The 26,110-nt window shown below is 39.8% G+C and overlaps 1 protein-coding gene across 3 annotated transcripts in view; it reads right to left on the bottom strand.

Annotated features, from left to right (window-relative positions):
* Positions 1-26,094, bottom strand: part of Klhl32 (kelch-like family member 32) — a 196,728-nt gene extending 170,634 nt beyond the window's left edge. For 2 of the 3 annotated variants that reach the window (XM_005377793.1, XM_013510927.1), the window contains exon 1: positions 25,726-26,094. The gene's annotated coding sequence lies outside the window, so the exon portion shown is untranslated. Of the gene's footprint in view, positions 1-25,215; positions 25,440-25,725 lie in introns of those variants that run through there. The other variant, XM_013510928.1, reaches the window with a different exon arrangement.
* Between the last annotated feature and the right edge of the window lie 16 nt (positions 26,095-26,110).

Here is a 26,110-nt window from a genome sequence, read left to right as displayed (position 1 = left end):
ATGCTTCACAGGTAACATTTTCAATTATTTAAGCACTAGTTAATATTGCTGGTGTCGGCATGATCAGTAATTACTGTCTTAATAATCACAGGCATCTGATTCCAGCTGCTCCCATCTTTGATATAACCATGAGCAACAGCCTGGAGGACAGGAACTGACAGGGGAAGGATACAGCCGGGGGGTCAAATTAATGCTGCTGGTGTACTTGTTTTTACTGAGCTACGAAAGTCAGAGACACATGCTGAAAAAACGAGACCACAGACTGAAAGAGAATTAATGTCCTGAGAGTTTTGTGCAAAGCAAAATATTTTCTGAACATGAGAATGGCTTTTGAATCTAGATCTGAAGAGCAGTCTAACTAAATCATACCTCCAACAACCTTCTTTTGACTGATTATAAAAAGAATGCATCTGCATTTTCATTCCCTTGCCAGAGACAACTTTTCTCTTCCCCAGATGGCTGGGGCAAGTGTCTGCACATATGGCAAGGGGGAAAGGCAGGAAACTCGAAGTATTTAACTGTCAAAAGAAGAAATGAGGCTTATGAACCGTGTTTGTGTGAGGCCATAAAACCAAGGAGGAGCAAGCAATGAAGGCAAATCCCAGGAGGCTTGCATCCTTAGTCCCAACTCCGCTAATTTTTCCCTGAGCAAGACAATTTGTATCGTTGGGCCTTCACTTTCCTTTGTAGAAAGGGGAGGGACCCAACTAAGTCAGTATGTAGAATTCTTAATATCCAGTGTGAAACTGTCCAAATCAGGGGTCAGCAGGAGCAGGTAAAACAGATATCAGAATGATATCAGCATGAACAGATGGTCTTGGCAGGCAGTAAAAACCCTTCTCCTCCTTTGCATATAAATAAAAGTCATGTAGCTACACTGATCCTTTCTGAATGACACCAAGACAGCCAGCCTTTTAGATCTAGTTCTAGAGGAAAATGGAGTCTGCATTTACCATAGGATAATCCATTCTGAGGAAAAGAAAATGAGCCCATTGTAGTCCTGTACCTCAGAATGAGAATGCATATGTGCATATGTATGTATAGGTATATGTATGTGTATACTACATATGCATATATATGTATAGCTATTGTCTACGTGTACATATCTGTATGCATGTGTGCCTGTACAGGTATGTGTGGTACATATATGCATGTGTGCATATGCGGACATAAACAGGCAAGAGTGTATATAAGGGATATGGACAATCTACCTCATTCCTCTCTTTTCCATTTTTGCCTACTATCCCTCTTCTAACTCTCTAGTACTGAGTGTTTAATTTTTAACCAAGACATGTGGGCAAGAGAGAGTCGAACATATTACCTATATAGAATCACCTGGGAAAAGGTTTTTTCTCAATCTCTGTAGAGTTTCTCCCCTCTCTCTCCTTTCTTAAGATTATAATATTGGGGCTGGGGATTTAGCTCAGCGGCAAAGCACCTGCCTGGCAAGCGCAAGGTCGTGAGTTTAGTTCCTGGTACCGGAGAAAAACCAAAAAAAAGATTATAATATGACCCCCAGGGGATAATCTTAGTGTCTCTGTCTCTCTCTCAGTCTCACATACACACACACACACACACACACACACACACACAGCTGCAGCTGATTGGCTGAGATGAAATAAAATATTCAGGATCTTGAGGCTAAGGTCCTTTTCAGCTCTAACAGTTTAGGACATATCTTCTACCATGAACATACTTTCAAATTAAGGAAACACACGACCGGACTAGAGAGCAACAAAAGGCAACTTTACGTAGCAGGGTGGCACAGCTGATGAGAAAAAATCATCATGTGATAAGGCTAAGCAGGAATGGTTTCACAGAGGAAACAGGCATTGAATTAAACCTGGATGCACAGATTTCAGACTAAGAGGGAACCGTGTAGGTGTTCAGGGGATCAGGCGTTTCGGTGGCAGCAGATGTAGCTGGGAAGGACAGTGAAAAGGACAGCACAGTGCAGGGTCAATGCCAGATCAGGCTGAGCACAATAAATGGGGCCAGCTGACCCTGGGCTGCAAAAATCAGTGGCGCTTGAGCTTACAGTGACTGTGCAATCACCACGGGCTGAACAGCTGGGGAAAACTTGAGTGAAACATGGTTTAGGAAACTCATGTTGTAGTGCCGAGTACAGTTCAGAGAAGACTCTAACCTGGCACCTACAAACAGATTTCGTGTGTGTGTGTGTGTGCGTGCGCGCGTGTGTGTGTGTGTGTGTGTATGTGTGTGTGTATCTCCATTCTCATGTGCCACTCTTTTTCCAAACCCATATACATACCTGCATTCTGCATAGCAATAAGGACCTAGACCATTTCTTAGATTCTCAAAAAGGTAGGTGACAACCACTTCTTCCACCTAAGCCCCACCCCTCCCATACATGACACAGACAATTCAAAAGTCCAGCAGAAAAGAGTGGTGCAAGCTGTCCTTAAAGTCTTCCCATTGCTTTGGTGGGGCAGATCAGTGAAGGATGCATTAAAGAAAAAGAGCAGCTATGTGACACCACCCCAAGGGATCCCACAGAGGCTCCAGAGGGAAGCCTGAGAAGGTACCCTGGCAGCCTCCCTTAGAGCTTTCACGAATTATACAAAGTTGGTTGCGACATCAGTCTTCAACAGAATGCTTCATGATTATCGCCTTTTACCAAGCCTCTTCGCGCTTAACAAAGCAATACTTCTCTCAGAAATATTGTTTCATTTGACAAAAATATCTCTAAGTCACCAGGAAACATATTTAAATAATAAATCAGATTAAATATGGCTAATCCTTAAGGGAGATACCAAAAGACTTAGAAAAGTGCAAGAAAAAATCATGAGTTTTTAAACCAACTATCAAAATCTACACCTCATTGCTTCCTAAGCAGAAGAATAATTATTTGGCCGCAATATTTCTCAAAGTTCATATTTTCAGAACTAGTGTCAAGCCGGGTTGAAAGAAGAAAATATACCTTTTCACCACATTTTTATTTTCTACCCAAAGTAGAGCTCTTCTGATCTTTCAGTTAAATTTAGTTATTTGAACATGTGACTCATAAAAGCTGTACCTTTAAAAATATTTCCAGAAATGTTTATTTTTTTGAAATTTCAACCTTGTAAGAAAACCTTTGAAAAAGACAGGAAAACTTGTTTGCAAAGTACAAAGGGGGAAATGACACCTAAGAAAGATGACTGACCCATCCATGGCACTCTAAAATAAACCCTAGGGTGTTAATTTCTCCTCTTTCAGGTTTTCAGGAGGCCTCTTGCCCCAAAGTTTGCTAAATTTTCAACTGTGCACTTCACGTTTCTATATTTGATTGAGCATTTCACATTACCTATTAAGCTTTCCCTTTCTGAATTCCAACAATTTGTGTCTGTGTTGGTGGTGCATACATTACACTTAGATGACAGTTATAGATTTGCTATTGTGTTACCTTTCCTCTCTGCTCTTTCCAGTGTGTTCAGAGCAAGGAGTGCCTCTCACCTGTTTTCCATATAGAGAATCCAATAAAGGCGCTAAGCGAATGAGTACATTTTTATGGCCTTGAGAGAGCAAGTATGGATCTTACTACAAAGTCTGATGCATGAGAAAAGGCTCATCTCTGTTTCTGAAATTTTCAGCTCTTCTATCCGACAGGAAGCTCTGTCTCCTTGGAGTTGCTCAAGCATGGTTATAGCAGGGTTCCAGGATTCGTGTGGTGGCACAGGGAGGAGGGCTGGGCTTCTGGTTGTCCCTCGACTCCAAGTCACCTGTGCATGCCTTATCTTCACTGTCACGCAATCCAACTGTCATTGTCAGATATCGGCAGCATGCCACATCATTAAATGTTCTCACCCTGAGTCACACACTGTGTTGGCTTCTATGATCTACCCTTTCTTGGTTATCCCCCTTTCTCTCCAGCTAAACATCTTCTTGTTCCTTTTTGCTCATCCCTCTCTACTTAATCATTAAGTCCCAGTACTATTGATCCTTTAGATTCAGTTTGTCTATTCTGTCCTTGGGCCATTTCCATCCCAGTCAAATTTGTAACAGGCCCAGGGTCTTCTACAAGCTCCAGACATAATAATTTCTATCTAATTTCTTCATGTGAACATCATAAAGAAAACTCAATTTAATTCTGCCCTAACCACATAGCTGCATGGATTATATCACCACTTCGGAAAATGAAACTTCCATCATGCAGGTGTACAGAATGGCACCTCTACTCATGCTGATAGAGTCATGCCTACAAATGTAGTAGTTACCAGGTTTCTCTCTCCCTCACCTTCAATATTCAATCCATCACCAAGCCATGAAAATTCTACTTCCCAAGAGTCTTTAAATAGTCAGCTTCTCTCCTCCTCCACCCCTACCTAGCTAAGCTAAGCTACTTCCAGGATCTCTGATTAGGACCCAACCAAGGGACTTCAGTGTTCTCTACTGCTCAGTGTTCTCCTACAACCAGAAGCCACCACTAGCCTTCATGTCCCAGCACTCTGCTCATACTCCTGCCTTAATGGCTTCTCTCTACTCTCAGGATCAAGGTGTGCACCTCCACCCTCTGCACTTTTCATCCCCTTGACTCCTTGACTCCTCACTTTCTGAGCCCCGGCCTCATTCTCAGGGGAGGCTTTCTGGCCACCCCGCAGAAAAGGCCAACCCCCTCTGCTTTACACTCGTCATAAGACCACAAATCCCCACTTCTTTGCTTTTATTCCCACTGTAATTTTCTCCTTGTCTGAGATCATTTGATGAATGCCTGTCTGTACCACTAGCGTGTCAACTCCGAGATGACAATACCTGACTGTTTTCCTCACCACTGAATCATCAGTGCCTGGCACTTAACAGATGCCCAGTGACTGAGTGCTAAATGAACATTCCTGACAGCCTACAGTAACATTAGTGAGAAAACTGGCAATGCTTCCATAAGCAAAAACACCCGCAGCATATTAAATATAAAGCAACAACTGCACAAAACACGTTTCTAAATTTCATCATCAAAAGAAAACAGGGTGATATAGGTGCCATGAGCCATAGCTGCCAATAACATTAGAGATTGAGTACTGGAAAATGTAGATGGTAGTCAAAAGAGATTGCCTATGTTTTGATTAATACCACACCCAAACAGGGATGATAACAGAAAAGAACTCTCTCCCTCATGAATGGAGAGTAACCATTAGCTTCCTGGGCCCTTTTGCCTTACTTTGGAATAATTATAACATTAGTAGCAAAGCCTTTTGGGTAGTGCCTCTGTACCATAGACTGCACAGTGAAACTTATGGACATTATTGCACTTGATCAATATGATTATGCCAAAAAGAAGATTCAAACAAATAAGTCATTTTCCCAAAAATAAGCAATGGTATCTGAAAGAGCCAGTATTTAACCTGAGGGCTGTCTCGGAAAGCACTCACTCCAGGGATGACACTGCTATAGCTGTTGCTTCAGGAAAGGAAAAAGTGGAAGGAAGCTACAAGCATCCAAAGCCCACCAGCCGTGGAAGAGATGCAGTCTAGCCCACACACAGCCTGACCATGACTGGTCGTCAAGGAGGAACAGAGCAGCCAGCCAAAGGCAGTAATGGCAGCTTAGAACAGATGGGATGAGATATCAGCACATGAAAAACAGCAGAGAAGACAGAAGCCCAGAAGAAGTTTTCACTGTGGGGCTCAGCCCTCCTCCAGTACCAATACTGAGAGTCTTAGCCAGGGACCCCAGACCCTCTGGCAGAGAACTACCATGGACCAAACAGTTGAAGTCTGGACCCGAGGCAGGCGTGGCTTGGCCAGACATAGTTAGTCCTATCACTTTCCTTCAGTACACTGGTGGCCAGGTAAACCCTCAGTAAACATAAAATAAATTCAGAGATTCTATATTCTGAAAATATCAACTTGGGAAAACACAGAGTGTAGCACAAATAAGTCAGTAGCTTCCTTCAGATAGTTAACTCCTAGCAATTTTAAGGGTTTGGTTTTTTGTGCATTATTGTGCTCAAGCCACGTGATTATATTTGTTCTTTCTGCTAAGCAAATTAATCATTACCACACAAAGGCTTAGGAATCAGACAACTTTACACTAAAAGTTGTCCAGAAACAGCATTTCCTGAAGGCGTGTTTGTGTACTAAGTGTGAGAAAGGGAGATGGTTCACTATAGGGAGAATTAGAAGTTAAATGGAAAATGCTTTCTGAGACTAAGGCAAGGGTCTTCAAGAGTCAGTGGTGGTTTCTAGAAAGGAGAATGGGATGACAGAAGCCACGTTTCCAGGCTACCGACAGCAGTCCACAGGAGGAGCTGGGAAGAAGATGGCACAGAGACAAGTAAGGAAGCCAAAGCGCTGAGGACATGAGTCCGAAGGGCACTCATGAGAACAGGGGACAGAAGGGGACACAGGAGACAGCAGGAAGGAGACACTGACAGACCCTGGTGACTGAAGACTGAGGCAGGAGTAAACGCCAACTCCATGATCCTGATCTCATGCAGAACACAGTGAGGAAATCCTAAGATCATTCCTAACTAGGAAAGGTGTGAGGAGACAGATCACCTTCCCAGGGATGCTGGGGCCATGGAAAGACTCACCTAGAAGGCCACAGGAAAGTCCACCCTTCCTAACACTGCAGCTATCTAAAAATAAGTTCAGAGGTGCTCAAATTATGGTAAGCTCTAAATTCTATACAAATGTGCAGGTCCTACGTCAATTCAACCCACATTTGCTGAGAGTACTGTGCTAGGTAAGCACTGATGACACAAAGTCAAATAAAACAAATCTTCAAGTCTCGAAGAAGCAAACCTATAGACACTGAAGCAGAACAGAGGTTTCCTAGAGCGGGGGTGGAGGTGAGGATAATAACTACAAATACACAGAAAGGGGAATTTGGGGAGTGACAGAAACATCCTTTTAAAACTGGATCACGGTAACAGCTGCACAACTTTAGACATTTATCAAAAGTTACTGAATATATAATAATTTTTATTTGATTTCTTTACATGAACATCTTAAAGAAAGCTCAAATGTAATACTGCCCTAACCATATAGCTGTGTGGATTATATCACCACTCATGCAAATGATACCTCTATCATACAGTTCACAATGTGTGAGCTTACATGGTATATAAATTTCCCAGGAAAAAAAAAAAAGCTGTTTTTAAAAGTGACTAAGAACTGTGAGGAAAATAGAAGGCAAGGTGACGTGCAAATGAAGAGATGGAGGAGGTGAGTCAATTGCGATTTTACAGAGGGTGAGCACATGGGTGTCACCGGGAAGGCAACACTGGAGGCCACAGACCTGAGGGAAGTGAAGCCATGAGCCCCAGGGTGGACAGAGGATGAGCATTCCAGGCAGAGGGAACTACGAACTGGGGTGCACAGGTTCTAGGGCAGAAAGGAGGCCAGTGGGCAAGAGAAGGAATGGACAAGGATGAGGAGCAGAAGGTGGTAGAGATGTGAGAGAAACAGACGGTGCGGAGGGGGCTGCTTCTTGGGCTGGGAGCTGCTGCAGTTTTCAGTAAAGCAACCACAGAACCATAATTTCCTACCAATCTGTCCATAACTCTGTAATTTCTATTGTTCCTATGCTATTTCATAAATGGATGTATGTTTATCACTATGTGTTTTCAACAACAACCACTGAGAATAGTCAATGATTATTTAATTGATCACTCATGTATAGCTCTATTTGTTTTCCCTAGAAACCACTTTGAAGAAACCAAAGTATAGTACAACAACCATTGATAATTTCCTACCATTTTTGTCTGTAACTCACTATTATTTGGCTATTTGTTTTCCTGAGAAACTATCTTGAACATACCAATAGGTAAAATAATAACCATTGATAATGTCCTACCACTTTGTCTGTAATTTGGTAAATCCCCCTATTACTATGTTATCCTTCTTTTAAATAAATAAATAAATAAAATCACAGAACCTAACTCAGAGTGTGAAAAGATCACTGTGGTGACTGTTGAGAAGCATCTAAGGGAAGCAAGTGAGAGCTCCCATTTCAGCAAGAGGTGATATGAACTGCAGCATGAATAGGAGTGGCAGCAGTAGGAACTAGTCAGACTCTGGGTGTACCACAAAGGCAGAGCCAACAGGCTTTCCTGAATGCTTGCATTTAAACTGTCAGAAGAAAAGGCCAAAGATAACAGGTTTTGGGCCAAAGCAACTAAACATCAGGCAGCTCTAGATGAGGCAGGTTTGAAAGAAAAACCAAATTCAAAGCATGTATAATGAACTCTGCTATAAGTTATATGTGCTCAAATCACTTCAAATAATTTTTGTGACTATCCTTTAAAGGCCACCTTGGATTACATTCTGAGTCTCTGCCCTCTGTGCACCTGTGGCAGACAGTAATTCCTCACTCACAAGCCCCAGGCACTGCTCTCACTAGGGTTTGCGTGTGGGCCCTTCCTGCACAGGCCCTGCGCCAAGTGAGCGAGTTCTCCAAGAGCTGCTGGTCCCGCAGTTCGAGTCCGTGCTTAACTTGCACCCAGACCCCCTGGGGGGTCGCAGGCACCGGCAGTCTGTGATTGCTGTCAGTCCGGCCCACATCTGGTTCCTGTATGTGTCCTGAACTGACCTGAGACACAGAATCAGGTGGTTCACAATCTGTCGACCCTGCAGTTCATGTCTGGGTTTTGCCTATACCCTAAACTGCCTGAGGACATAGGTCCACTAGACCAGGATTGTCACACCAGTGCAACGCAAGTCTGGGCCGTGCGCATGCCCTGAACTACAAGGGGACGCTGGATTAGATGCTCTGCCATCAGCTGACACCAATGCCCATGTCTGAGACCTGGGATAACTAGATACAAATCAACAACTACAGGAAAACCCCAGACTAAGTGGAGCTTCTCAGCAGACACTGAGGGGCAAACCTGACCAACAGGAAAAATAGGGACACTAGCAGCCTTTGCTGTGTAGGCACTGAAGAGGGAAACTGAGCTTTCTGCATCCAGTATCAAACATGACAAAACAAAGGACTAAAACACAATCACAGAACTCCACTCACTCAGAACAAGTCCAGGAGACATACAGAACTTGGTAAACACATGCCTGAAATGGCTGAAATGATTGCCATGGAAGTAAAGAAACAACTCCATAAGGCCATAGAAGAGATGAAATCAGAAATAATCTCTCAGGCAAAAAATGAAATGACAATAATAATGAAAGAACTGCTCAAAATGTCTGAAGAAGAAACATATAAGAAAATAGAAGAACAAAGGCATTGGATGGAAGCGTTAAATGAAAAATATGGAAAGGACTTAGAATGCATGAACCAGATTCAAACAGATGTCCAGGAAAACAAAACTTCCACTGAAAACAGCTTGAATGAAGCTGAAGATAGAATTTCAGACTTTGAAGACAGCATGGCAGCTAGCAATAGTGAAAGAAAGGATCTCATAAAATCAACAAGGATCCAGGAAAAGTCAATTCAACAGCTGCAAGACGAGGCAAAGAGGAATAATGCACGACTTATAGGAGTCAATGAAACAGCAAGAGCAACAAAACTGACATAAAAAGAATATTTGCAGAAATAATAGCAGAAAATTTCCCAAGTATGGAAACAGAAGCTGATATACAGGTAAATGAGGCATATACAACTCCAACCAACCACAACCAAAATAAAATGACACCCAGACATATAATAGCCAAGTTTCCAGATCTCCAGCAAAAGAACAGAATATTAAAAGCTGCTAGAGAAAAGAAACAGATTACCTATAAAGGAAAGCCCAGCAGAATCATGGCAGACTTCTTAGCACAAACCATCCAATTGAGAAGAGCTTGGGAGCGAAGTATTACAGGTCCTGAGACAGAACAGCTTCCAACTAAGACTGATGTACCCTGCCAAACTATCCCTCAAATTCAACGGAGAAATAAAATATTTTCATGACAAACAACAATTGAAGAACTTCATGAGTGCTAAACTGGCATTACAAAGAATACTAAAAGATATTCTAGACGGAGAAAAATCTGACCACGATTTCAAGAACAACAGTAGAAATGAAACGTCAAGAAGAGCAAGTAAACAGGTAGAAAAAGTAGGAAACCAACACAAGTAAATAACATGACAAAGATAAATCAACACATATCGGTTATAACTACAAATGTAAATGGCCTCAATTCTCCAGTTAAAAAAACAGACTGGCAGAGTAGATTAAAAAACAAAATCCAGTGATATGCTGTATATATCAAAGGATGGAAAACAATCCTCCATGCAACAAGAACCCAGAAAAAAGCAGGTATAGCTATTCTGTTTGCAGACAATGTAAATTTCAAACCGACAACAATAAAAAGAGATAAAGAAGGTCACTACATACTTGTCAGGGGAAAACTGCAGGAGGATGAGATAACAATCATAAACATCTATGCACCAAATATCAGAGCTCCAAATTATATAAGACAAATCTTAACAGGCATGGAAACTCATATAATTAATAACACTATTATAACAGGGGACCTCAACACCCCACTGACACAAAGAGATAGGTCAACTGGACAAAAAAACAGCAAGGAAATAACAGATCTGAACTAAAGCTGTGAACAAATGGACTTAGTAGATATATACAGAGTGTTCTACCCCACAACATCAGAATACACATTTTTTTCAGCAGCACATGGGTCCTTCTCTAAAATAGACCACATCCTAGCCCATAGAGCATACCTTCCAAAATGCAAAAGAATTGAAATTATCCCATGTATGTTACCTGACCACAGTGCAATGAAATTGGAAATTAATGACAAAAGGAACTCCAAAAACTCCATAAACACTTGGAAATTAAACAACAACCTCCTGAACAACCAATGGGTCACAAAAGAAATTAAAGATGAAATTAAAAAATACCTACAAACAAGTGAAAATGTAAATACAACTTACTGGCTTCTATGGGATGCAATGAAAGCAGTCTTCGGAGGGAAATTTATAGTGGTGAATTCATACATAAGGAAAATAGAAAGAGAACAAATAAAGAGCCTAATGCTGCATCTTAAACTTTTAGAAAAAGAAGAACAAGTCGAGCCCAAAGCCCAAATAAGAGAAGAGATTATGAGGATTGGGGCAGAAATTAATTCAATTGAGACAAAGAAAACCCTCCAAAAAACAAATGAATCAAAGAGTTGGTTTTTTGAAACAATAAATAAAATTGATAAACCCCTAGCCAACCTTATCAAAAAAAGGAAGGAAAAAACTTAGATTCATGCAATAAGGAATGAAAACGATGAAATTACTACAGATTCCACAGAAATTCAGAAGATCATTAATACCTACTTTGAAACTCTTTACTCCCATAGGAAAGAAAACTCAGAAGAAATGGACAGATTCCTAGATATGTACAAATTACCAAGGTTGAGTCAAGAAGATATCAAATCCCTGAACAACCCAATATCAATTAATGAGACTGAAAACCTACCGACAAAGCAAAGCCCAGGCCCTGATAGATTCACAGCAGAGTTTTACAAGAAATTCAGAGAAGATTTAATACCAACACTCCTCAAACTCTTCAGTGAAATTGAAAAGGAAGCAATTCTCCTAACTAATTTCTGGAGGCAAGCATCATACTGATACCAAAACCAGAGAAAGACCCAACCAAGAAAGAGAACTAGAGAACAATCTCCCTAATGAATATAGATACAAAGATACTCAGTAAGACACTAGCAAATAGAATGCAGCATATTATCACAAAAATCATATATCTCGACCAAGTCGGATTCATTCCAGGAATACAGGGTTGGTTCAATATTCTCAAATCTATAAATGTTATATGCCATGGAGCCAAAGACAAAAACCACATGATCATCTCAATAGATGCAGAAAAAGCTTTTGATAAGGTTCCACATGCATTCATGATAAAAACAATGGAGCCACAGTGGCACAGTGCCTGCCTGGCAAGCACAAGGTCATGAGTTCGATTCCCAGTAATGGGGAAAAAAAAAGAAAAGAAAAGAAAATGGAGCCAAAGACAAAAACCACATGATCATCTCAATGGATGCAGAAAAAGCTTTTGACAAGGTCCAACATGCATTCATGTTAAAAACTCTACAGAAAATAGGAATAGGTGGCCTTTACCTCAACCTGATCAAAGCCCTCTATGATTGTAAAGCTTTTACTTTAAAATCGGGAACAAGACAAGGATGTCTGCTGTCACCACTCCTGTTTAATATACTTCTGGAACCATTAGCCATAGCAGTTAGACAAGAGGGAGAAATAAAAGGAATAAGGATAGGAAAGGAAGAAGTAAAATCATCACTATTTGCAGATGACATGATACTTTACATGGAAGACCCCAAAAACTCCACAAGAAGACTCCTTGAATTAATCAACTAATTCAGCAGTGTAGCTGGATACAAAGTCAACACCCCAAAATCAACAGCATTCCTATAAACAAACAACAAATAGACTGAGAGAGAAGTTAAGGAAACCATACCTTTCACAATAACATCCAATAAACTGAAAGTATTTAGGAATCTAACAAAAGAAGCAAAAGATCTCCTCAATGAAAACCACAGTACTCTGAAAAAAGAGATCAAAGAAGATTTCAGCAAATGGAAAAATATTCCTTGCTCATGGATAGGAGGAATCAACATTGTGAAAATGGCCATACTCCCAGAACTGCTGTACAGATTCAATGCAATTCCCATTCAACTACCATTAGCATACCTCACAGATCTCGAGAAAACATGCCTTAAATTCATCTGGAACCAGAAGAGACCCAGAATAGCAAAAGCAATCCTGGGCAACAAGGACAAGTCAGGTGGAATCACAATCCCTGACCTGAAATTATACTACAAAGCTACTGTCATATAATCAGCCTGGTACCGATAAAAACCAGACCTGAGGATCAATGGAACCTACTGGAAGAAACAAACACAACCAAAAACACACTCATCCACCTAATCTTTGATAAAGGGGCCAATGAAACTCACTGGAAGAAAGATAGACTCTTTAATAAATGGTGCTGGAAAAATTGGCTCATCACCTGCCAAAGACTGAAAGTAGACCCAAGTCTATCACCATACACCAAACTCAAGTCAAAATGGATCACAGATCTCAATATTAAACCAGAAACACTAAATCTATTGGAAGAGAAGGTAGGTAAAAATCTTGAAGATATTGGGGTAGGCAGAGAGTTCATGAACAAAAAACAAACCACACGGGAAATACTTCAAAGAATCAACAACTGGAATCTCATCCTACTGAAAAGTTTCTCCATGTCTAAAGAAATTACCAGCAGAGTAAAAAGAAAACCCACAAACTGGGAAAAAAATTTAGCTGGCTGTCCCTCGGACAAAGGTCTTCTATCTAGAACATATAAAGAATTAAAAAACATCAGCCCCCCCCCTAAATTCAAAGACCCAATCCAAAAGTGGGCATCTGAGATGAATACACACTTTTCAGATAAAGAGACACAAAGGGCAAATAAATACATGAGAAAATGTTCAACATCATTAGTCATTCAAGAAATGCAAAAAAACAACATTGAGATTCCATCTCACCCCAGTAAGAATGGCTAGCATTAAGAAATCAACCAATAAGAAATGCTGGCAAGGCTGTGGATAAATAGGAACTCTTCTCTACTGCTGGTGGGAATGCAGACTGGTGAAACCACTGTGGAAATCAGTTTGGAGATTCCTCAGAAAACTAGGTCTAGAGGTCCCATTCAACCCAGCTATTCCCCTTCTGGGTATTTTACCAGAAGATCTAAAAACATCATATCACAACGATATATGTGCACCTATGTTCATAGCAGCACAATCTGTAATTGCTAAATTTTGGAAGTAACCCACATGCCCATCAATGAGTGGAAAAGAAAAATGTATTTTTATGCAATGGAATATTACCCAGCTATAAAGAAAGGTAAACTCGAGGCTTTTATAGGTAAATGGTCACAACTAGAGACCATACCCATAAGTGAAATAAATCAGACCTGCATGTGAAAGCACGCATTGTCTCACTAAAACCTGAAAGAGTTAATATAAACTTGGAGGTATGACAGACATTGTGGAATGATAGGGAAACGCTCAAGGGTAAAGGGCAACTGGGATGTGGGAAAAGAGAAGGGAAAAAAGAAGAAATTTTGTATGTATGTATATACAGGATAGTTAACATAGTTGATCTACTGTCTTTTATTTCTTTGCTGAAAGAAACTGTTAATGAGTCCTTGATTGATCAATATTGTATGTCTATATTTGTTTTCATGAGAAACCACTTTGAAGATATCAACGTACTAGAACAAGCATTGTTAATTTCCTACCACTTTGTTTGTAACTGCATTGTCTGTACTGTTCTTTTGCTATTTTGTAAAAGGTTGTCTGTCCGTTAATGTTTTCCTCTTTATTTTTTAAAATAAAATTAAAAAATAAAAAAAAAGAAGCCATGGTAAAAGTAACATAAAGTGGGGGAAAAAAAAAAGGCCACCTTGGCTATAGGATTTCTTTCCAAATACACTCAGAAAATATTTTTAGAGAAATGAATAACCATGGAAAAGTATAAATATCTACTTAACATGTAGATTCTTAGCCTTCTTTTATCCCTAACAAGAGGCAAAACTCAAGAAGCATCATAACAAAGTACGAATATTCAAGGACAATCTTTCTTGAAATTTATTTTTCCTCAGAGCAAAGCTACTACGAAGAGACGAAGGCAGAAAAAAAAAAGGTCATCTTCTTGCCTATGGATTTAAATAATACTCTTATTTTATGATGTAAAATATAGATTCTCCTCATTTAAGTGTGTGTGTGTGTGTGTGTGTGTGTGTGTGTTTGGTTCTCTCTTGTTTATTCTGCACATATGTCCTTCAAACTTCTCCATGTGGTCATTAGGATTAATACAAGAGTTAGAAATACACATTAGACTCCACAGCTGTGCCCAAGACTATTACTTCCTATAATTTGGCACAGATGGCCAAAAAGATGATTCTGGCAGAATAAGCAAATGCTAATCGCCTAATGAGACTTACTGCAGTCTCAAAATTGGCTGGATGGTTAAGTGCACATTCACAGTTTCTCTCTCTCTCTTTCTTTCTCTCTCTCCCCTTCCTTCCCCCCATTATTCTTCAAAAGGTTTTTCTCTTCAACTCAAAAATATGGCTAAGTATTAAAAACTTTTCTGCAATAGGAATTAAACTGGTTTGAATCTAACTCAATATCAGGAAAGACAGCACAATAGTCATAATAATTAATTAAAGCACCACAGAGAGACCTAAGTAGGATGGGTCCCCTTATCTCAAAAATTTACACTCCACAAAATTTAAACTCCACTCTTCTTAAAGTTACAGTCAAGTAATATCTCAGCATACATCAACTTGATCATTTTTGCAGATGTCTGTAATTCATACGATTTTCACAAGCAGTCTAAAGCCAAGAGTTCTCTTATCTATGTACCAGCGGTAAACAATTATGTATCTCCTCAAAGCGCCTACTATTCCAAAAGCACATGTTGAATCTTCCCCTAAAATAAGAACTAAACCACAATTTAAAATTATAGCCTCTCTGGCTCCTAAAGTTGTCATACATATCTATACTATTGTCATACATATCTATACTATTCTGTAGTAGTTCACTACCAACTTGTTAATCGATGGCTTAATAGATTTCACCCACAGTACAAGTAACATTCTCCAGTGGTCTGACATATATATAATCGCTATCAATGCTCTAAGTCTAAAAAGGCAAAAGGTAAAAATCATCTGATTTTATGTAATACAGAAATACACACTTTAAAAAATCAATCGACAGCATAATGACATTTATAAAGACGCTCTCTGCAGCAACCTACCTGGCTTAGCTGTACACAAGTACAAGTGGAAAATCATAACCTCTGCTTCAGCAATGAAGCGATTAATCACATATTTTGACTTCCCTTCAGACAGGGCACATGGTTAGTACTGAAGTGCCTGAACTATTTAAATGTCCATTGATTATCTGGGAGCTATGCCCCCTCCATTGCCATAGCTTCCTGTTTGTTGTTAGGTGTAAATGCCTAGAAAGCTGAGACTGCACCTTGGGAAATAGGAACAAGAAGCGGAGTGTGAGCAGGTTGCTGTGCTCTTAGCAGCTCCCAAGTTAAACCTACTGTATTATCAGAATGTATTAGGATGTTATTTAAAAGCACAGATGGCTCAGCATCAATGCAGATTCCAAAATAATAGTACAGAGGACCCAGGAATCCATATCTTAGAAATAATTCCTGGTCATTCTCATGATTGGCCTGGTTTCAAATTTCTGCACCGGACTTATTCACAAAACACTGACAAATATATGATTCTCTAAACGAAGGTCCAAGGGAAGCCAATGCCAAACAATGACAGAGTGCTTTTAGTATAAGGAGCACTTTTAAAGTATGTTGAATTTTATTCTCATACACAATAGTGTGAGAAAAATAAGGTTCTTTATGCTATCCTAATTTACAGAGAAGGAGTCTTAGGCATGGAGTTCACCCCAAGCTTCCCAGAGCAGTGAATAATCAAGCAATCTGTCTTCAGTTGTCCCTGATCTTCCCATCCACCTCACTGTGCCCAGCCATCTCCCCTCACTCAACAATACATCACCAGTCAGGGATTTTCAGTCCTGCCCGTGACCCAAGCAACCATCAGTAGGAGCTGCCTTAAGGAAAGGCCTTACTTACTCTGGCACTGACATTAGAAGCCTTGAAGATCCAACAGCAGGCATTTGCTGACCAACAGTAATAGGACAACGTGAAATAAAAACCAACTTTGTGAAAGAGTATAAGGGCAGAGAAGATAAATTTAATCATCAAACTCTACAGACACCAAGATTCCCAAATTAGAACATCAGGGAAATACAATGTTAAATGCTGTGTTGAAAGGTCTGAGAACTGTGCATGAGTTTCTCAAATGACATTTGATCAATTAGGAAATCCTATCTGTAGGTGAAATTAAATATCTCCAAGAAAGAATAAGTAGCTTTGACTCAAAGCTAAAGAAGATAAGCTGCGCCCACATTAAATCAGATTGTAGGCTAATTAATATTTTCATAGAAGAAAAAAAACCAAAACCTTGATTTCATAATTCTTCAGGATCTGTACTCTTAAAAAAACCAATCAGCCATATCAGCTCAAGGACACCAGGCTGGGAAAGACTACTGAATCTTTCTTGCAGCCGGAGGGTTATTTGATCATATCTACACCACTGCCTATCACAGGAACAGCATCTTTTTAAAAAGTCTTCATTCAGGGAATGTCAGAGTAAAAGAAAAAGCAAGTCAAAGAGAGACTCTATCAAAATAAATCAATTCCAGTCAGATATCTACCTCAATTACGAACCTAAATTTCCAAAATAATAACCATAGCTGTCACTTACATAGTGGCTGAGATTAAACTCGGTATCCTCACATTTAGAGAAAAGCTTTCTTCTTAGCAATCTGATTTTGTAACTTTACTGGTCTGTGAATGCTGGGCAGATGCAGGATCTAGCACTGACATCATCTTTACTACCTTAATTTTTTTATTTTTCTTCCCTGAATTTATAGCTAACTAAAATTAATGTATACTACACAATTTTCATACCATATTTTTTCTGGAGTCATATTGTGAAGGAACCAGTAACAGCTGTTCTGTCTCTGACAAATAATCATTCTTACCATTAGTAATATCCTACTATGTCTTTCTTATTTTGCTATACGAAATTATTTAATAAATGTGTTACCAAAAAGTAAATGCTATCAAAATCACATGTGAATTATGAAATTGCAACGTATTTTACAAACTGAAATAAATACATGCACACATGCATACCAGGAATAAGCAGAGCACATTTAGCACAAGAAACAGTCTTTTTTATAAGGACATACTTTGTGGTCCACTGGATGATAAAAATAGAACTTAGCCTGGTCTATGGGTTCCTAAAATGTACTGCTCAGACTTACTTCCTACAAATGTTCACTGTTATCACTACTATAAAAGCCACCAATATGATGGGCTGCTAACAGATCCCACGGCTGTCTGGATGACCTCCAAACCCATAACTGGGGGTGACCATGAAATAAATCCAATCCTAACTGCGGACCTCATTTATATTCTTAGGTCATCAGAGATCCAAATGATATTTAAAATGTAGAAAATCTACTCTGCTCCTTCCAAGGAAGAGGAATTGCGGAGCAGGGAGCCGGGGAGAAAGAGAGAGATGATAACGCAGAGGGAAAAAAAGATTTAACTAGAAAATATTCTCTTTGGGAAGAGAATAATCCTATCTGACTTGAAAGAGGATAGAAGGACTTTCTTCTTTGAGCCTGGTGAGCTTTTGACCTTTTCATGAAATTTACATAATTCGTCATGAAGGGAAACCCCTAGTTGTCTAGAAAGATGTAGACAGCTGAAAACTGACCTTGTAGAAAGGCTAGGAAGCTTGTACCCGCCAACTTGGTGCTATTATTAACTTCACAGAGGACACAGGAATAGCTCTGTGTTTTTTACACATGGGAACCCCTAGAGAAATCCTACCCTACAACCCCAAGAGCTGCCCAGGTAGAAGGAAACTGACCCTCTCTTCTTTTCTCCATAGCTAGACTGGAGTTCCAGGAGCTGCAGAAAAGAAGAGGCTTGCCAAAGAGGAAAGACACCAGTAGCCCCAAGACATGCAATGATATTCTGGGGCAAGCCCACCACCCAACAGGATATTGTCTCTCTCAAAGCTCTGTATCACAAAGGGGTTAACTAGCTCCTCTCTAAGGCTGACTCTGCCAGGATTTAGACATTTTATGTAGTGCACGAAATCCAAGTGACTTCCACAATCACACTTGAGGAATAGTAAAGAGAGGGAATTAATAAGTGCTGAGTTTTTACTATGCGTCAGGCATGGTGCCAGATGTTCCTATGATATATCACAATCTTAGAATAGCACTCTCCTATAGTTTGGGTGTGCCACCAGAATTATACCCCAAATCATGTTATTGATATTTGGGGGTGGTGCATTTGGGTGATAATGAGGATGATATGAGACTGTGAAGGTGGGAGCCCCATGAAGGCATTCATTGACTTTCTATGTAAAGGAAGGGAGACAGGAGTTAGCAAGGTTTTGCTTTGTCTTGCCATGTGATGTGTCTATCATGCTAGGATGCAGCAGGAAGACCTCCATCAGATGTCAGTGCCATGGTCTAAAACTTCCTGACTTCAAGAATCATAAACTAAATAAACCTCTATTTCTTATACATTGCTGGCTCTTCGGTGTTCAGTTATAGTAACAGAAAATGGACTGATACTGGCTGATTTAGGTAACAGAATTCCCATTTATAGATGAGGAAAATGAGACCTGAGAGGACTGTGTCACTCGGCTTTAAGTAACAGAACCAAAAGATACCAGATTTAATGCTTAAATCCAGGTCCTAAGGCTTATATTCTTCTGGTACAATTTCAATTGCAGAACTCAAAACCATAAATAACAAGGCTTCTAAGTAATGATTTAAAATGAAGTATCCAAATTTGTGTCACAAAAAAATTACAAAATGCCTCCTCCACTGCTCTTATTGTCTGTGCCATTAACATCAAACCTGTTCCTGCTGAAGCAATCAGCCAGGATGCAATTACTTATTTTATCAATGCCCTGTATGTCAAACCGGTACACTGCCAGCGTGGGGAAGGGAAAGTAGCCCTGTTTCTCAACTGGAACTGGCTTATCTGGCATGGACAATAAATAAACTATGCCTCAAATAAATATGTAGGAGAACGTTGTCAAGAGTCCACAAAAACTGCCAAAGATTTTCCTTCTTCATTTAAAAATCCCTTTATCAGGTTGGTGATTTCAACCTTGCAAAGGAAAAAAGCTATTTTAGATAAATTTTCAGATTTCAATGTTTTTGTCATATGTGGAACTAATCTGACTCCCAGCGAAGTTTGCAGAACTGTTATTTTTCATGCATAATTCTTTTTAAATTTTACACAAAAATTTATAGTACCATATGTCTAAGCCAAGTTAAATTAAATGCATCAACACCACTGCAATGTACATATGAAACAGGGCAAGAACAAATCAAACAGCAAGCAAGTTGAGCACTTCCTCCTCCTCGGCACCTCTTAGGTAAAGATCTTGGTGGGATGGGTCTGGCAGTGAAGGACCCAATCAGACATGTTAGGACCAGGAAAAAGGCAAAATTAATTCTGTCTATTCATTTTCAGTAAGAGGGAAAACAAGATATTCTAGAGTAAATTCCAAAAATCAACTCTGCAAACCAGAAGAAATTCTGAAATAATGAGAACAGAGGAAAACAGAGACATAGCCGAGTCTATTCCTACTCCCACCAGTCAAGTTTTCATAATATTTTTTATGAGTTATCAAATGTATCTGTGAAGGGCAAACCATTATATTGGCTTATATTTTACTTTCCGGGAATTAAAATCCTTCCAACTTTAAGGAGAATTCCTATCACGCCAAATTCTCTAGTCTTACACTTTGGTACAAACACCTTCTGTTTTATTTCTTTGTGATACTTTGCACCACCATTCTCAAAAGAAGTGCTCTTACCCACTTGTTGCAGATCTATTACTTAAATCCAAGTCTAACACTCACTTGCTTATTATTTATTTATCTTTCACCTCTATTCAGGTAACCAATAAGAATGTTGACCTTACAAGGGTCAACAGCAGATATGTACCTGTTATCAAAGGCTTCTCAAACAGCTAAAATATAGTTCACATTTTTCCTGACTTGTCTCACAGACATGAAGTGTGACTGCTCCATCTGTAAGAGCCTCCCTAGCCTCCAAACCTATGGCTCTCCTGGAAGAAAATGATTACCTCTTTTATCATCTAATTTTCCAAAATTTCTTTTCTTTTTCCTGAAAATCCATATTTTTGTTCACTATGACTGAATTCACAGAAAATAACTATGTATATTCTTCTCATACAAAAGTGATTTCATGAAACCAGTTATGTGACAGCCACTGGATATTACAAATCCAGACACACAATAGGTTATGGGTACTGTATTTACTGTGTAAAATACACACCTATGGCTTGTCCCTTGTCCTTATCTACAGACCTTGTAGAAGAATTAGTACTACACTCTCCAGATTCTCCTCTGCGTCTGCAAGGCTTCTCCCAGTCTCTCTTACTAACCTGCCTTCCTCTATTCTTGTTCACTCACCTCTTGTTCCAGCTTATTGCTGCGCTCCACTTTGAAGAGCATATTTCTTCCCATAGCTTCCATCATCCCTTTAGCTCATCAATATCAGCTATCACCAGCATCATCCTGTCGACTCACATTTTCAACTTGACTGTCTGGCAGATATTCCCATCTTTCAATAGGTAAAAAAAAACTCTTCATTTAACATAATCAGACCCCCAATCATCAAACCCAGCACTAATCTGCCTCTTACACAGGATTTAACTAATCTCCAGAGTCAGAATATTTCTAATTTTCTCTGTATTTGTGCTTCAGTGAAATCGTAATTCCATTGTAGAACACATGGCTCCCTCAAAATCTCAGTTATGTACACATCTACAATCTCCATCAGGTAATGGGCAGAGAAATGTGTGAAGTAAAAAGAGAGGCTAATGCTTACAGTTTTATTTTATTTGTCCAACTTTACATAGTGCTAGGTTTCATCTGTAAAATGGAAAAAAATACCTACTTTATAAGGACACTGTGATTTCAATGGGAAATTGAGGAAAACAAGCTAGTATAAACAAGGAGCTCAAAAAGGCTACTGCCAGAAGCAATATGCTTGTTCTGAATCCTTAAAGGGCAGAGACAATATCTCCATTGTACCAGGGCTTGTAGAGACAATATTTCCATTGTACCAGGGCTTGCTTGTTACAAAGTACTAATATCTGCCTAACTGTTTACCAAGGGTGAACACATGAAATGAAAACTGAAATGTTTTTATTTACTACTAAAGCATCTTCTCAGAGGGTAATTTTAGATTTTAGAATAAGAGAACCATTAGAAGCTACTGTTCACATCTTTGGACCCTCTTTTAAAGTACATCTCCCTGAATGCACAACTGAAACAACATATATAAAACAACTCTTTTCTGACTCTGCTTTGGTGAGGTCCACCGACATCTCTGTAGCTTCTGTAGAAACATGAGAATACAGCAGCTTTTCAAATGGTATTTATTTCATTACCAGATGATTTTAAGGAACAAACAGCATTTTCTAGGCCACAGTGCTAGAATTAAATGTCCCTTTATGATCCATGGTTTTTGTTCCTATGATATCTTGTAGTATTTTGCAGTGGGTTCTACTAATTACTTATTGCCTTGATAAGAGGTATTCATTGAACAGCTCAGGATGCTCCTTTTTCTAACCAACTTTTTACTCTGCCTCTTCTTACAATGAAGTACCGTTATTTCTCAGTCATATTTAGGGGACTGGTTCCAGGACCCCAACAGACACCTAAATCCACAGATGCTCAAGTACCTTATGTAATATAGCAGAATCTCTACATATAGGATATACATACCCTACTATACAGTTTAAATAACCTCAAGATCACTTACAATGCCTCATAAGACATCAATGTTATGTAATAATTGTTATGCTTTATTGTTTATGAAGAATGACCAGAAGAAGTATTCCATACACATTTTTTTCAAATACTTTTTAAATGGAAGACAATATTTAGCACTCAGAAATTAATAAACATCTATACGTTACAAATCAGAAGGAAAATCAAAGGTGAATATACAAACTTTTAAAAGTAACAATAACAATACCTCATATCTAAACCTATGATATGTAATATATCTGTAAGCAGAGGAAACTGTATAGTTTTTAAAGGCTATATTATTTTTCAATAAACGATAAAATTTGTATAGCCTACGAAGTTATTTTTAAAGGCTAAAGGAAAAATAAAATAGGAGGAAATAACTGACAAATATAAACACCAAACTCAATAAATGGAAAAAATAATATGAGTAATAAGAAATATATGTATGTATATATGAACGGATGGATGGACAGATGGACGGATGGATGGATCAATAGATAATTCCCAGTCAGGTGTCCATCTGTCCTATATGAGTGTGATTTTTCTGCTAGGTCTGAAAAATATTTGGGAGATTTTGCTTGTCACTCCTCATCTCCAGTGGAATGGTGTACCTCACCCACAAGAAGTAGTCTGCATCCTAGTCCAGTTAAGATCTTTCCAGTCTGGCAATTTGTTTTTGCTTACAAAGAGCTAAAAATCTTCCATTGTAGGGTCTCTGTCCACTGGTCCTTCTGCTGCATTGAGGATCCATGCAAATATGTCTGCTTCCTTTATCCTTTTACAGGCTTTTAGGAATCTGAATAAGCAGATCTAATTCTTCATATATGACTTTCCATTATTGTGCTTTGGTTGGCTGATAATAGTCTGCAGGAATTATGAGCCTGAAACAGAGCTCTCCCATTCAAGTTCACCAGAAAAAGCCAATGGCTTATCTACGTCTCCTAATGAATCTCTGTTCCGGTCTTCCCTCTGTATCCTTACACTGTGTATAGAAAACAAAAAGTAGCCATTGTGCTGTATCTCTCCTTGACAAAGATATCTAGGAATCAATTATTCTCAGTCTTTTGGCTAAGATCAAGTCCAAATGCTTTTGATCTGCAATCGATTCACAGAACCTGTGGCTATAAAGGGACAGCTATGTTCAGCTGAACTTTTCTGTACCCCTTAATGCTATGCCAAGAAAACCATATGCTAGGAACATAAGAAGTAGTAAATTATAAATGATTTGGCTTCACCAGATTCAAAATTCCTATTTTGGAGCACTTCATGCTCCGATGATTTTGCTGAGATTTAACACACAGATGCAGGAAACCTCAGAAACAAATTTGGACGTGTTTACTGAAGAACAATGTAGAGCATTTATTACACTTTTACAGTAAAAGCGGAAAAGTCTTGATCACTGTTATAATGATGGGTGTGTTCAGACACCAGTATTTCATTAGAGAATAACAGCTTAGCATTGGGTGACACCTCAGTTGCTAAGGATTGCAAACCTGCAGATCACACACAGGCCACATGCAGCTCAGACCCCACATTTGAAATTAAAAACTCTTCACATAAAAAAATTCAAAGCTTCTGTTTTTGTTGAAAAACCATAGTTGTAGAGCTGGGCAGCAGCAGTCAACTCCAGGACAGTAGGAATTGCCCTCCTTCTGAGGGTTTGCCTGTTGGAGAGCCTGCAGCCCACCGTCCCTGCCCCGTCAGCAGGCCTACTCAGCTCCTCTATCTCACTGTCAAACCCTTGCACATATTTTTTATGGAGACACATTTTTTAAAGGTGAAGAGCACAAATCCAGAAAAGCTTTCCCAACACTAGCTCTATGACCTTCCATGAGGTTTAAGGCTTGGATCTCTAACCTTTACATTGAGGATAATTCCTTAACCTCATGGTTATTATGAGGATTAAAAAGAGAAATAAATGAAGATACGCAAACTATAATGTAAAACATTCGTCATTCTAATTCATCTCTTAGCACTCTGTGAGTTGCATAAATCCCCCTCTCCTACCTCAGTTATTACTTGGCTTCCTTGTTCCGCATATTATTACAGCCCATATGGCACAGTTTAAAATCTAAATTAAAAAATATCACATCCTGTGCATTATTTAACAAGAGGTAGAAAAGATGAACAGATATCAGAGAGAAACACAATGAACTGTTCAATGACAGTGAATCTTCACTAAGTCATTCCTATTCATGATGAAGCTATAAAATCAGTGCAAAGTATAATTACTGGATTGTTGATGACTTCAAGAGCTGTGTTACAAGTTTACCCACTATGAACTGAAGGCCTCAAAACAAAATTGGCAGGCAGGGTATTAGAGGATCCTTTGAAATAAGGACTCTATCTTCTCGTGGGCTCTCTAAGTGTTTTAGTAAAGGATCCAGTACATCAGAAAACAATCCATGTGTAATAGGAGCTCTAAAAGCTTAGAATAAAGTATTAAGCCATTGCACTTATTTTATATCTGTCTCTATCAATAGATAGATATATCTCAAAAAATCAACAAGAGGTTTGAAAGAAAACAAAATATTCTCAGAAATGAGCAGAGGTGGGGAAAATTACAATTTAGTAACAAGGCAGCAGATATAGACATGTTAGCACAGATTCACGTCATGAATGCTAACTTGTTTCCGAGGAATTCACAGACGCATACTCCTGTTCTGGTCAGTTTACACCTGAAAATCATCCTGGTGTGGGGAACCACAATAAAATCATCTCTTTTAATTGTTAAGATAATCATGTCTAAGCCACCTGCAAATCACAACTGGAAACAGAAGGAAAGAAGAGATTTAAATTAGAATCAGCATTCTTTATAAGCTCACCAGAACAGGATACTTTATGATTCAAGACACGATCTGTTGAAAAATTCATCTGACGAATCCTTTTTTAAAGCATATCATATAGTGCAATTACGGCTTTTCTTGAAGTTGAATGAAACCGTAGCCTAAATGCAAATTAACGGATGTCAAATTGCCACGAGGTCCTCCGTGTATATCTTATTTTAAAAATCAAAATACATAACAGCATCATTTAAGAAACCAGTTCTTTCGATCGATGTCCCAAGACTGATGTTTAAGCAGGTCTCCTTGGCAACCAAGGAACACAGCGCACACTGGGCTGGGGGAATGCGGGAAGGGGGGAGCAACTCCAGGGTTGGCAGACAAGTAACCCGAGTTGTAATTGCTCCCACTAGACGACGCAGGTGGAGGCTGCGCGCTCCTGAAATTTCAGCGCCACGTCCCTTCCCCTCTGGCACCAGCAGCCTCCCACCCTCTCCCTAGGGTCTGCACGCAACAACCCCAAACAGGTTTCGAGGAGAGGGTCTGGCTTACCCGGTGGGTTGAGCGGTCTGCGTGGTTTTGTACCCGACGTGGCAGCGCAGGCACCGGGCTCTCGCCGATGCACAATGGTTCTGCTTCGCCCCACGACGCCCGGGGTAAGATAAACCGCAGCGGCTCCGCTCTGCGGGCTTGGGCTGCGGTAGCGGAGACCCGGCGCGCCAGCGTTTGTGTCGGTGCGCGCGCGCGTGTGTGTGCGCGCCGCTGCGCGCTCCCGGTCCCCCCCTCCGGGAAACAGTGTTCCCTAGTAAATAAAAAGCCCCAGCCCGCACCGCAGGTGGCTCGGCCCGCTCGCTCTGCCCGCGGCGGCCGCGTCAGCCCCGAGACGCACCTAGCCGGCCGCCTGGGCGGTTCAGACGCCGGAGCGGCCCCGCCCCTC

The sequence above is a fragment of the Chinchilla lanigera genome, unplaced genomic scaffold, assembly GCF_000276665.1.
Source record: "Chinchilla lanigera isolate Chin_1 unplaced genomic scaffold, ChiLan1.0 scaffold00010, whole genome shotgun sequence".
Classification (NCBI taxonomy): Eukaryota; Metazoa; Chordata; class Mammalia; order Rodentia; family Chinchillidae; genus Chinchilla; species Chinchilla lanigera.
The sequence above is the reverse complement of the archived record's forward strand: the minus strand, read 5'-3'. Positions and strand labels throughout refer to the sequence as shown.